This window comes from Talpa occidentalis, unplaced genomic scaffold (genome assembly GCF_014898055.3).
Source record: "Talpa occidentalis isolate TD23 unplaced genomic scaffold, MPIMG_talOcc4v2.1, whole genome shotgun sequence".
Lineage (NCBI taxonomy): Eukaryota > Metazoa > Chordata > Mammalia > Eulipotyphla > Talpidae > Talpa > Talpa occidentalis.
In genome coordinates this window covers 17,731,736-17,745,978 of record NW_026555331.1, presented here as the reverse complement: position 1 = coordinate 17,745,978, position 14,243 = coordinate 17,731,736, and the positions used below count along the sequence as shown (strand labels likewise).

The 14,243-nt window shown below is 36.1% G+C and overlaps 1 long non-coding RNA gene across 3 annotated transcripts; it reads right to left on the bottom strand.

Moving 5' to 3' along the window:
- Positions 1–1,765: 1,765 nt before the first annotated feature.
- On the bottom strand, positions 1,766–8,620 carry LOC129145268 (uncharacterized). 3 transcript variants are annotated; one of them, XR_008550571.1, is made up of 5 exons: positions 8,485–8,620; positions 8,215–8,317; positions 7,717–7,956; positions 4,502–4,561; positions 1,766–1,966 (listed from the first exon to the last, which is right to left on the bottom strand). It is a non-coding gene; the product is annotated as an uncharacterized LOC129145268 (long non-coding RNA). The 3 variants fall into 3 exon arrangements; XR_008550570.1 differs by lacking the exon at positions 8,215–8,317; XR_008550572.1 differs by lacking the exons at positions 4,502–4,561; positions 8,215–8,317.
- Positions 8,621–14,243: the final 5,623 nt, after the last annotated feature.

Genomic DNA, 14,243 nt, shown 5'->3' with positions numbered 1-14,243 from the left:
ACATTTAAAAAAAGGTCTTAACTTCTAAAATAAATTGAAAATCATATATAGAACAAATTACCCTGGAAAATCCCTAAATTGCCCATAAGAGTACAAAGATTTTTGGTAGATATCCTGTATAGTAATATGTGTACTGAGTCATGTATGCAACATGCACTGGCATGGATGGGCCATGATCAGCAAGTAAATAATTCAAATGTTCCATAACTTTGTGGAAATTCCAGACGGCTGACTCTAACATTATCATTATTTTCTACATCAGATTTTAATAGTTTTTCCATTTTGGTCAGTGTTTTGCTAAAGACTTCAAGGGATTCTTAAAAATAGTCTTTGAAATGATTTTCAAATAATTCTCATGGCATTGCAAGAACAACTGTATACTTTTTATATAGATTCACTAATTTTGAATATTTTATTACACTTGCTGTTTTGTTACCACTATGTGCACACACAGAGATTTTTGCTTAACACTCTAGACTAGATTACATACATCATGATTATTTAAAATCACTTAATACTTCAGTGTATATTTCCCAAGAACAAGGGTATTTTCTTATATAACCACAGTGTAGTTATCAAATTCAGGAAATTTAATATTGCTGCACTGATTTTATATGATATATAGTCCACTTCCATTTTTAGCAATTGCCCCAATCATATCTCACATAGCAATTTTTATTCCAGTACAGAATCTAGTCCAGGATCATATATTGTACTTAGTCATCACATTTGTTAGTTTGGAAGGGTTCCTGAGGCAATTTTGTCTTCTTCCCCAAACTCGATAACTTTGAAGGTTACAGGTCAGTTATTTTACAGACAATCCTTCAGTTTGGTTCAACTGGTGTTTCCTCCTAACGGGGTGCTTGTTCCACATTATTTGGCAGCATCAATACATGTGATGTCATGTCTTTCTTAGAGGGACCCACCTGCAGGCACATCCTGTTCGCTTGCCCTTTATTCATCCTACTCATTGTCACCCCATGGTGAAGGTGTTGTTCTGTTTCTCCACTACAGTAAATTATAGTTTCTATAAGTTATAATTTGAAGGGAGATATATTGAGATTATATTGATAACCTGTTTCTCATCAACACCTTCCCCACCTGTGCCATCCTTCCCAACCCCAAACTCTGCCCAATTAATTCCTTAATTTATATTTTGGGGGAATCAGTAGTTAATTCTGTCCTCATCATATAGAAAACCTTTTAGTGCCTGGGAATGCCCAGGGGTGGATTTGGAAAATCACTACAACTCTTAGATTTATTTTAATTTTTGACCAAGCTGATTGAATTCATGTAAATTAGATGTGGGTCTGTTGAATTTCTATTATACTAACCATACAATAAGTCCTAGGGGGAAAAACTATAATCACTCAAATTTGATATGGACAAAATGACTGTCCAATAAATCAGATGTTCAGTGTATAGTTTACAGAAAAATGATCCTGGTGAATATAATTTCAATAAAGTAAACATTAAAATGGTTTAACTGTGCTGAATAGAAATTTCAGTAATAAATTAAACTGACCTAATGATATTTGTTCTGTAAAGTCTTGGCTTGACAAAAATTTTCTGCTGTTATAATTCTGAATAAAATGTTTGTATTCATAAAGATGGAACCCAGATGTTTATAAAAAAGTGGGGTCAAACTTGCAGGGTGAAAAAGAATAGCTGGTGTTTTCATCCTTGGGTGTTGGAGTTTGGACTTCAGCATTTGAACTTCACATTGATCAGTTACTAGATGTGGTCATGGACAAATTATCTCAGTTTTGCCTCAGTTTCTTTATTTGTAAATGAAAAAATAACAATATGCCATACTTTATGGTGGTATGAAGATTAAAAGACAACATACAAAAGGCTTAGAACAGTGCTGGCACATAGTTAATCTCAGTTAACATCTTCATCACCACCACCACTATCTTCATTATCACAATCAGCTTCTTCTTCTCTACTTCCAAGCTGAATCTTCCTAGCATGGGGAAATAAAAAAGATACTTAAAGGCTGGAAACCTTACTTGGCCTGAGACTAATTGATAAAATAAGAAAATGATCCAGGTTACTGATTATTATTCTTTGATAGCAATAGTGCTTTGATAATTTATAAACTGAGTAAAGTAGCACTATGACAGCTTTTTAACATAGGTCACTAGAAGAGTTGACCTTAAAATGTTTAGATTATACCTCACACTTGCGGTTTCAGCTCTGGTAACATTGTTTTAGTTCCCTGGCTACAACTACTACTGTCAGGTTGTCAGTTTTCATGCTGATGGCATGTGATGAGCTTCAACCAAATTGTCTTATTGAATCCCAGCAACAGGCGTATGAGAGAGATATTATTATTAGTCTCTTACTAACAAAGAACCAGGTTTTGGGAAGTTGTAAGATGTGCCCAAGGTCATGATTCTAGGAAGAAGCAAAACCAGAATTTGAGCCCTGGTATGTAAAGTCCAGTATTGATCCATGACACCATAGGGCTTTCTGGAAACACACCCATCCCTGTGGGATTGTTGCTGTTGCACTACACATTGATTGTGCTTATGATAGATCGGTGATTCTTCAGATGTGGTGTTGCAGAAAATGCTATCTCTTTGCCAATTTTATTAATCAGAGTTATAGAATCCAAGGAGATTGTGTTCAGATAAGAATAAAAAAATATGATAAAGAGGTCATGCAAGTTTAGTTAGAGTTAATCAGCATTATAGAATCAAAGGGTGTAATAACAGATAAGAATAATTTAACGACCCTGTAAATGATATATAGTTAGGTTTAAAGAATTAAAAAGTGGTGTTGACTAAGCTCTCCAAGATTAGCCATGAGAGGAAGTTGTTCCCACCATTAGGCCAACATGGATAAAGAGAGGAGTCTACTTCCAGAATCTGGAGAGAACTGAAGTCCTATTTTAAGGACCAACTGGTCTACCCTCTCCAGAAAAACACCCTGTTAAGCCTGCAACAGTTGGAAGAGAGTAAGGGTAACAGTACCCCAACCTCTCTTTCTTCCCAATATCTGACTTCATGTCTGTGCCTCCTACTGACCAAATCTGACTGGAAATCAGGGAGGTCAGGGGAGCCTCAGTGACTCAGTGGTAAAGCTCATTTTTTCTGGGCACAGATTTAGACCAAGATGGGTAGAAAGTAAACCTAGAGAGAAAATGGAAGCTTTCTTTCCTACTGGGCATAACTGATAAATTATTCTAAGTTATGGTCACTACATGATCCTATGTGATGTGATTACATATATGATCACAATATCAGTAAAGAAATTAAGCACTTTATAAATTGCTCAGTATAAACATACATAATGACAAATAGCATAATACTTCTAAGTGTGTATGTGGAGGGGCCTTTTTAACAATAGAGGACATCTTGAAGGTCATGCTAGTGTAGGTAGGAGGGATCTAAGAGGTTTACATATGATCATGAGTCCTCTCCATGTTATTTATATATAAACCTGTCCTTTGATCAGTGGCTGTAATTGTATTTTAAAGATTGTGGCAAACCTTACAAATTTGACTCTTTGGCTTCAAATAGGCTTCCATCTTGGTGCCAAGAGTTTACTAGACTAGTGTGAGCTCCACTCTGGTTTCCAAATGCACAGTCCCGTGGGACCCTGGCATGTTTCTTTGACAACCCTGATTACGTTTTCTCTTGTACATCATCTGCTGGGAAATCATATTGTCATCCATCCTTTCTCATCTTGCGCTTCTGTGTCAGGATCTCATGTCATGAGCATGCTTGGCAGGATTCAATATATATCAAGGAAATCAAATGAGACTATTAGTAGAGGCTATTCTCTTACTCTTTTAGAAGATCACTCATATGCCTGCACTTGGGTATGGTGTCTGCTACAGGTCAGTTTATTTTCTACCTTTGTACTCCCAAAGTCACTTCTGAATTGAGATTTCCCAACCAGTACAGAGTAAAACAAATGTAGTCTTGGTTATGTTCTAACAAATCACAAGGTTGAGCTTAAGCCAGACCAAAACCTCACTGGTTGAAGAGAGTTGAAAACTCAAATCCATTAATTATTTGCAAAGCTCCATCTTTTCCCATCTTAACCAAGTGGTGTCATTCTGGCACTATGTAAATCCTTCCCAGCAATGCCTTCAACTTATGGCATATATCCAAGTGGGGAAAAAAATTCTTGAGCTAGTCAAGAACAATGAGATTTATGAATTTAATAATTAAAATGAAATTAGAAGATGAGGTTAAATTGAGTTGAGGGCGGAAAAGCGGCCCAGGGATTTCTATTATGATATATTTTGTCAAAATTTCCCATTTCAATTACTCTTGTTCTAATTTTTCTGAACATTAAAGCACTTTGTTTAGGGGGAAAATACAAATCGATAGAGAATTACTTAACTAGGAAATGCAAATCAATAGCAACTTCCTTATGCAGGAACTTTTTGGTCTGAAATGCTTATCAAAATACTATTTGTTCTAAAAGCATGGCTTTAATAAATGGTAGCTTAGAGTGATACTATTTACATTTCAAAGCACCATACCACAACTTTTCATTTAACTCAGGACACAACCCATTGCTATTTTTTTCCATGTTTCTGTACCTATGATAAAGAGAAAATAAGTAAACAAATCAAATCAAAAGAGCAGTGGAAAGGACAATTTCTACTGAGTTAATATATAATCCCCGTTTAAGCCAAATGTGCTATATTTTCTACTGATGAATTTCTAATGAGAACTGATTAGCATAATGATCGTTGAGAAGAACTGTGACTTTGAATGGAAAGCTAAGATTATTTTGTGCTTGGTCTCATTTTGTTTTGGTATTCTGATGACTATCTATGACAAGAAAACAAAAACGCTGAACCATGAACATTAAAATGTTAAGTATCAGCTGTAACTATCAGGGAAAAAAATGTGCAGGAATGGGACCTTCAGTTTATGATCCTGAGTATAATACTAGCTATTTAGCGTTGACAGAATCACTTTTGTGGGGTTTGTTTGTTTGTTTGTTTGTTTGTTTCAGATAGCTCTTGGCACAGGACCTGTCCTTTTCTGATCATGTACCAATGGTTGCCCACATTTTTTTAAAGATTTATTTTGTTTATTTATGCATATAAGAACTGAGGTCTAGGCAAAGGGTGTGGGGGATGAGAGGACTCACCGGAGACAGAGTGGGGAACAGAACAGGCAGATTGACTGAAATACACTGCTGAGGGGAGCAGCAGGTGAGACAGGAGAGGTCTGCTATGCCATGTGGGTCAGCTCCCTGGCCGGGGATCAAACTCATGACGATAGTGCCTGACAATAGCTTGATAGTGCTGACACTTTAACCCCTGTGCCCCTAGGGAGGCCCCAGGTTGCCCACATTTTTATAAGGCTCTCCTCTGACCACAGTGGACTTAGACCCCACCAGGCCACTTCAGGTCTTGCACTAGGATTGGGCTTGTCCCAGAAAGAGCATCTCAGCAGTGACTGTAACTGTGATGTGTTACTTAGGAACTGTCAGTGCCCCAGGCCCCACTTCTGAATAGGCTGGTCTACAGTGAGGGGAATAAAGCAGCATGTGGTATGTAGAGAAACAGGCAGAAGCATCTCTGGTGAGCTTCATACCTTTGTTTCCAGGAGTCCTTAATACCCTTCTTCTTCCCTGCTCTTCCAGAGACTGAGCCATTGGCCTTTTGCTTTTTGAAGTTACGTTTTATCTCCTTTAGTTCTGGTTAGAGTATGAACCCTTCACTTTCATACACTTTGGCCAAGGTCCTGTATGTAACTTTACATTTTTTTTAAGATTTATTTATTTATGCATACAAGAGCCTGGGTACAGGCCAGAGGTGTAGAGGGTGAGAGGATTCACCAGAGACAGACTGGGGAACAGAACAGGCAGATTGACCAAAGTGCACTGCTGAGGGGAGCAGCGGGCGAGGCAGGAGAGGTCTGCTGTGCCATGTGGGTTTCTCTCTGGCCGGCCAGGGATTGAACTTGTGCTGCAGAGCCTGAAGATAGCTTCATAGGTTGTGTCTTAACCCCTTGCACCACGAGGGAGGCCTCCCATAAATTTACATTTGTAACTTTATGTTATGTTTTGAAAGATCACTTTCAAAATTGTCTAAGTTTCAAACCCCCATAAATCTGGACCCACATTTATTCCTAATCAGTACAACTTAACTTCATTTTAGTTACCTCACTTGTACAAAATAGGAAACCATTCTTAAATGTCACTAAAATTCTGTCACTCTACTACTATATAATGTACAACTTTCCTTCATGTCCCTTTCAATTTTACAACCACTGGGAAATGATTCCTTTCATTTAAACTAACACTTCAACTGTCTCCAGGTGCCCTTGATGAGTAACAGGAAAAATTTTGAGAAGGAAGTGACCAGGAGAACTGGAAACTTGAGGGAATTTCAGGTAAAATTCTACCTATCATTACCCCTCTGTAACAGACAAAGGGTCTTAATATTGAAGGGTCAATTGCTGAAATGAAAATTCTAGGTGTTATACGTTGGGGATTTTTTTTCATTAAAATATCGTACTTCCTCCCTGGTAACCAGATGATGCTTGGAAGTTTTGTGGTCCAGTGTTTGATTCTTTTGCATTTTCCCCACTTTGTCCATATTAATATAGTATATATTAAATGTATTATAAAGATTTTATTATGAGAAAGCTGTTACTATCAAGAGATGAAATTTTTTATCATTGTTTTTTGTTAGCTGTCAGACACTGAATCTTTGTCATATAGCTCTGGTTGCCCCTTATCTTCTTATTTATCAACCTATTTCATCTACCTCAAAATTTTCTGGTTCCAAAGGTTATTGCAGTTTTTCTACTGGTATGATTATGGTTTCACTTATTTTTAAGAAAGAACTAGAGTCACAAAGTGGTAGTTAGGGAAAAGCTTATTAACTTTAAAGAATCAATAATAGTAGCTATGTGTGATGATAAAGCATAGCTTTTTGGGGTATTATTTCTTTATTATTCTCACTGACATGCCCACTATCAAAATTACAACATGAGTACTATATTCCTAATGGGGGGTTAACTGGGACCATTTTTACAAATGTATGAAATTAGCCAAGGTTAGGTTTTAACTGATAAAACTGGCTACTAAATGTCTACCTAGTGCTAGATTCATTGAATTGTAGTTACAGGGGTTGCAGTAGGACAAATGGAGGATGGTTAGTACTCAGAAATGTAAAAGATCCACAAGGATAACACAGTCCATAGTGGTCTAGCAAGTAGCATATGTGGCATTTTTTGGGGGGTGTGACCCAGAGCTCTGGCAGTACATGTAAGTAGAGAACAAAGTAGACAACAGAACAAAATAATCCTTTGCTGTAGAGTCCAATAGCTGGTGGGGCAAGAAATAGGGTTATAACTTCCAGGGAGGGAGAACCAGGCAGGGAGTGGGTAGGGTTCTGGGCTAGGCTAGCTCAGGGTCCTGGTACTAGAGGGCATTGTCTACTAGTCAGAAGACAATCCAGGGTAAGTCTTGATCCTCCTTCAAAGTTATTCTTCATTTACTGTTGTCAGACCTGCAAGTTTAATCATATTCATTCCCAGTGTAAGCATTTTTATAGCTTCCATTGCCAAAATTCCTTGGTATGAAGGAATTCGTTAATTGAGTTATGCCTTCCCTACCAATTTCATTGCCCGATCTCTATATTCCAGTACACCAAATTACTATAATTTCCAAAGAGTAAATCTACTTATGAATATACTTTTTGCATATACTCTTGAATGGTAAGACTTTTACCATGAGCAATCTTGTCTTAGCTCAAGTAGCACCTCTTTTATGTCTTCCAGTAGAGATGATTCCTTTTGTCCTTCTACATTCTCAAATTATAGCAGCATTGTGCAAAGTTGGAATTTCATTTACATAGTTATCTAATACTAGAAATAGCTCATGGTAGATAGATTCCATGAATTATTCCATGAATAATTCTTTAATGTTGTATCTGGCTTCTCTTGGACACTTAGGGTTCATTGAATGAATCTTGGGCATCAGGTGGAGATTTAAGACAAAATAAAGGAAGATTTGGTTATATAAAGAAGAGCCCAGTGGCTCTAAAACCATGGCTAACTTCTGCTGAGCTCTTTGCTACCCTCCTCTATAACATCTTTCAAGCTAGAAAGATAATTATTTTTAGATTAAGAGGAAGAATTAATCTTACTTAAATGTCTGAAATTAAGTTACTGCAAAGTCATAGGTTAGAAGCATATAAAGACAAAAAGTTATAATTTCATAAGTCACCTATCAGAAATGCAAGTTTCCTTTGAAGAAGCTCCAGGTAGTAGAAAGAATCAGGGCTTTAGACTTAAATAGCATTTGGTTCACAGTCACTTGTAAGTATGAGCTGTTGAACAAGACATTTAATTCTCTGAGCCTTGGTTTTGCCAAATTTTAAAACAGGGATAGTAATGCTAACTATAAAAGATTGGTAAGAATAAATTGAAATTATAAAGTGAAAAATGTTACAGCTTGGGCTTCAGAAATGTTTATTCTTACATGCCAGCTACTCACTGTTTTCTGATTTCTCAGAATTATGATCTTTCCAGAATTATGTCATGGATAAAAATACGTATCAAAACTGTTATGCAAAACATAATTTTAAATATAAACATAAGTTACTAGGAATGCTAATACTACCTAGAAAAGAAAAATGAATATGTTTTAATAATCTCTTCCAGTTCCGTCTATGATGTCACAAATGGCATGAGTTTATCCTTTTTGATTGCTCAGTGGTATTCCATTCTCTATACTGCATCTTCTTGATCCACTAACCTGTTCTGGGGCATTTAGGTTGTTGAGAAAGTTAACCATAATTATACATAAATAAAAAGCATAAATAAAAGCTGCTGATATGATTTAAGCATGGGTGACCAATAACTTCAATGACATGGACAAAGTTATACAAAGATACTAAAGAGCAAGTAAATTGTTTTATACTCACTGTATACCTGGAGAACTTAAATAGTATTGATTTAATCTGAATTGAGCATTACAGAGAACTTTGCAGCAACAGTAACTTAGTGAAGAGTGTTTTATTTCTTCTGAGAAATAAGACACTTTACTCCATTATCTTCCCAATTTTTACCACTCTACTAAACTTTGTGCACCAACTTATATCTTAACCTCATTGCCTACTTTGATCTTCTGAATGAGTGAAGAATGTGACTGATACTGTGCTAATCAGGAACTATGTAGGGAAGGTAATTTTGAGAGACTTAGTTCCAGGTAAGCTAAATTGACACAATAGAAATCCTCTGCACTCTGAATGATTGTGTAAAATTCCATCTCTGTATCTTACTTTCCTAGCCTGATTTTTTTCTTGTTGATATCCTTGGGATAAAATCCTCTCCCCAGATATCCTAACTCCCCATGCCCAAATTGAACTCTACTTGCTATTCAATAGAGAAATGAACTCAAGACACTATATCCATTTCCCAGTGCAATGCTTAACTTTTGTTTCATAAGGTGTTCCCAGAACTAGTAATCACACTCAACCTACATGATCTAGCAGAAACTTGTTTAAAATGTGTTCTAGTGTAATCATTTTCTGTTACTCTGAAATGCAATCCTTGTTTTTTTTTCTCCTCATTTCTCTTGCAGTTGTATCTTTTGTTTTACAAATGTGGACAGGTCTGTATTATATTGAAATCCTGGACAGTAGAAAAATAAATTTATTGTTTAAGATGAAAATAATTTGTCCTGGTTCAGCCTTTGAAGAAGCGTTTAGAAAATCATACCATTAACAATAATTTACTCATTTGTATATTGTATTCAGATTGAAGAAGTCTTTCTTCAAACTTGGCTTTCATGTGGAGATTATAAAGCATTTTGAATGGTTTATAAATACAGTTTGAAAGCTTAAATTTGATGATTACACTGCACTGCTGTCCCTGCTTCTTCTTACTTCCACATAGAAGAAGGAACTTAACACATGAGAACTGGTGTGTTAAGCCATTGGAGGTCATGATAAGCTGATGAGATGAAGGACCAAAGAGAAGGTAGATCCCAAGTCATTAATCATCACAATACAACGTCTCTAGGCCAGAAAATGACTGGGGAGCTTCCTGTGAAAGTTTAGAACCTTTTGCATAAAAGTACACTGAAACTGAAGGGCAGCTGTTGCCTTGAGAATGAGCCAGTCATCTGTAGGCTTGGCAGAGACTCTAGGAGGGAGCATCAAGTAGTTCTGATTGTACAATAAAATAGCAATTTTATTTATTGTTTTTTAGATTAATTTTATTTTTTATTGCAGTAACATTGGTTTACAATCCTGTGCATAGACATAACACTTCTTCAAATGTATGTTACCACGTCACACGCATCATTAGGACACCCACACTCCTCACCACAGCCCACTGGAGCCCCCCTTTGGCCTTCACCTTCCTCCGCCTCTGCTGTGGTATCCTAAATTTTACAGTCAGAATTTTAGGGTTTACATTTGACTTGGTTTTCTCTAACCCTCTGTTTTATTTGTGTATTCCATGTCTGAGTGAAATTGGCATTTCACTCCTTCTGGCTCATTTTGCTAAGCTAATTCTCTCCAGTTCTATCCATGTTGTTACAAATGGCAAGAGTTCGTCTTCTTTTATAGCTGAGTAGTAGTCCATTGTGTTTATATACTACATTTTCTTAATCTACTCATCTGTCTGTGAGCACTTAGATTGCTTCCTTAGCTGGTTATTGTAAATAACACTACAGTGAACATATATCCCTTCAAATTAGTGTGAGGTTTTTGTTTGTTTGTTTGTTTTGTTTTTATGCCTTGGGTGCCAAAAAAAAAAAGTGCAATTGCTAAAAATGGAATTGCTGGATCATATGAGAGATCTACTTTAATTATTTTGAGAAGCTTCCATTCTATTTACCATGGGGACTGACCAGTTTCATCCCCACCAACAGTGTATGGTTTCCTTTTCCTCTACACCCTTGCCAGCATTGTTGTTTCTGATCTTTTTGGTATAGGCCATTCTCACAGGTGTGAAATGGTATTTCATTGTGGTTTTGATATGCATTTTCCTGATATTAAGTAATGAAGAACATTTTTTTTCTTTTGCTTAATGGTCATCTGCCTTCTTTGGAGAAGTGTCAATTTAGTTTTTCTGTACATTTTTGTGATTGATTCTTTGTTTTTGTTTTTGTTGTTGAGTTGTATGGGTTATCTGTAGACCTTGTGTTCAAGTCCCTTGTCAGATGTGTGAGGTGCAAGTATTTTTTTTTTCTAATTCAGCTGGTTGGCTTTGTTTTAATGACAGTTTCTTTTGCTGTGCAGAAGTGTTTTAGTTTACTATAGTACCATTTGTTTATTTTTGCTTTTGTTTTCCTTGCCATTGGCATCAAAGCCCCAAAGACATCACTGAAATCAGTGTCATGGAGAGTTTTACCTATGTTGTCTTTTATGTATTTTATGGTTTCTGTTCTTACATCTTTTGTCCTATCTTTTGTACTCATGGAAATTCTGCTATTTTATTTATCAGATATACCAGAGCAGAAACAGTAATCAAGAAACTTATGCCTTCAGATTAATTTAGATATATTCACATGTTTTTGATTAATGTAAGAGTTCTCCTTCTAGATAAACTTGTTAATTCATTTAGTGGAATCAGATCTATCTTCCTTAAGGAAGAGAAATAGAATTGTTTACAAGGGGTACAGTAGCGACCAGATCCCTGCATGTGTTTTAATCTCTAGTGATATACTGTGTGGGAACTGAGAAAAAGCACCATCTTTATTTTTTAGAGTTGGCTTGTTATTTACCAACCTAATGCTGATTTAACACAGGAGTAAGATGAAAGTGAGAAATGGAAAATATTCTCAGCACAAGCTGAAAAAGAAAATTCAGGTTTGATATATGGCCATTAGCTATGCTTAATGAATCTATTTAATTGAGGAGATATGCTGTTTAATCACTGAATTATTGTAGGGATAGAAGATGGAGGCGGACTTTGCCTCCTTCAACCAGCAATTTACATTCATTTGGTCTTAGAATAAGGTTGGTATTAAACGATAATGACAATGATCCTTAGAGCTTTCTTTGCCTTTTTCTAAGGTTTCACTATTCAATATAATATGAAGATAAGGAATGAGTTAAATATACTCACATACTAATTCAAATTTACAAACTTTATTTTTGAGTGTTTGCTATTGCCAGCACTGATTAGGTCCCAGATATGAAGAGATGAATGTCATCATTTCTGTTCTGATGACAGATGGGCACAGAAAATGGTATGCTTAGAGTTAGGATCAGTAGGCTGTACCTTAGATTTTCTAAAAGTACAGCCTGAAATTGATGCTCTTTTGCAAATGACTTACTGATAACAGTGTTTCCAGCAGAAACCTCTAAGGAAGTGAGGGAAGCAGACTAGGGCAGGGGAAAGCTAAGCAGAGAAGTGGGTTTCACTCAAATTAGCCTTAGCCTGATCTTCAGGGTAGCACTGGAGAATAAAGCGCTGTTCTAACTCAAGTCAAGAGCTTGAGTGTGGGCGCCATATAACCATCTAGTCCTTTGACGAGGGCTCTCTGGACATTCCTGGGCTGGGCTCTTAGTGGCCACTTATAATTCTCTTGAAAAAGATAAGTACGAACCATTAGCAGCCAAGACTCATAGCAGGTAGGAGATAAGTGCATTGGCTCAATAAAGGCAACCAGAGCGAGGCAGCATCCACTATAGGGGACAAAAATGAATATAACATGGCTTTAGCCTCAGGTCTAAGTCAATCTTATTGTAACATTAAGCTTTACATTACAGTGTGACAGATATAATCAGGAGAGTTTATACAAGATTGCCCAATACATGTCCATTGGCACTTGAACTCATTGTGTAAAATACTGGAAGCATTTTTTAAAGTAGTGTTTTTCTTTTTTTTTTTTTTTTTTCTGGTGGTAAAGAGCATAGTCATGCAAGTCTATTTGGGAAAGGTGGCAACCAAGGAAGATTCACAAGGAATATGTTATGTGATACTCGTGAATGGGAGATTAGTAAGAGTGTGTTGTCTAATCCAAGACTCTAATTAAATCTCAGAAGGAATTCTTTTTAACCCTATTGTCATTCTATCCCATAATGGTATAATTAAACAATTGCCTGTAGATTAAAAGATAATCCCACATAATAAGATATCTATCAATTTATAGATAGATAGGTGATATAGACATATATTAAGTGAGACTTTAAGAAAGGACTAAGGTTGGGTTTTAAAGAAACAGGGCTTGATAATGCCATGATAAAAGTTTTATGATTACAATCACATGGTGTTGCTATTCTCTCTTGGAATTTGGAAGGCAGCTATCATCTTGAGTCTATATGAATCAAGATTTGTTTTGAGAGATATATTTTTGTTTAATAATGGACTTGGCCTGTCAAGTTAAATGATTGAGGTATGTTTTCATAAAATGTTTTCCCAGAGGTAGTCTACAATAGCCAGTGAAATTTTCATTTCATGCTACATTCTTTGATTTGATACATCTTGGAAGTCATGTTGGCTGTAGGCTTGTAGGACCTCCAGGGAAAACAGTCCCAGCCCAGAATTGGGAACATCTCTGATTGGTTTCAGGTTTTCATTTCTTGTCATGTACTCCTCCAGAGTTTATTTAGTTCACAAATAAAAGTTATCTTATTTAGTTCAACAATAAAAGGTATGTTTCCGCAGCCTTATCTGATAACGCTGCCCACTCAAATATCCCGTGTTTCAAAAACACAATAGAATTAAGTGAGATTTATTTTTATGTGTGGTTTAGTATCCATTGCTATGGTTTCCTTATTTGTTTTAAATTCGGGAATATAGTGTTTGGCTTAGAGGTTAAGAAACTGGCAGGCCATTTATTTAATTGTACTCATTATTTATTGCTAGAGGTTTTCATATTTCTTGTCCATTTTTACTGGTCTTCTCACTATTTCCCCAGAACTTTGTTTTGACTTATAACCTGGAAATTTATGTTTCATTTAAAAGCAAGAGGAGAAGAGAAAGGAAACATTTTATGACAATCATAATTGCCTTCTACATTTGCTAATTTTTCTTTTTGTAGGAACATTGAAAAAAATTGCTTGCATACAGACACACCTGGGAGACATTGTGAATTCAGTTCCAGGTGATCCAAGAAAGTGATTTATTATAATAAACTGAGGCACACATTTTTTTTGTTTTCCCAGTACATATAAAAGTATATGCTTATACTCTACTATATAGTCTATTAAGTGTGCCATAGTTGTGTGTCTCAAAAAATGTATATACCTTAAGTACCTGATTGCTAAAAAATGGTAACCATCATCTGAGTCTTCC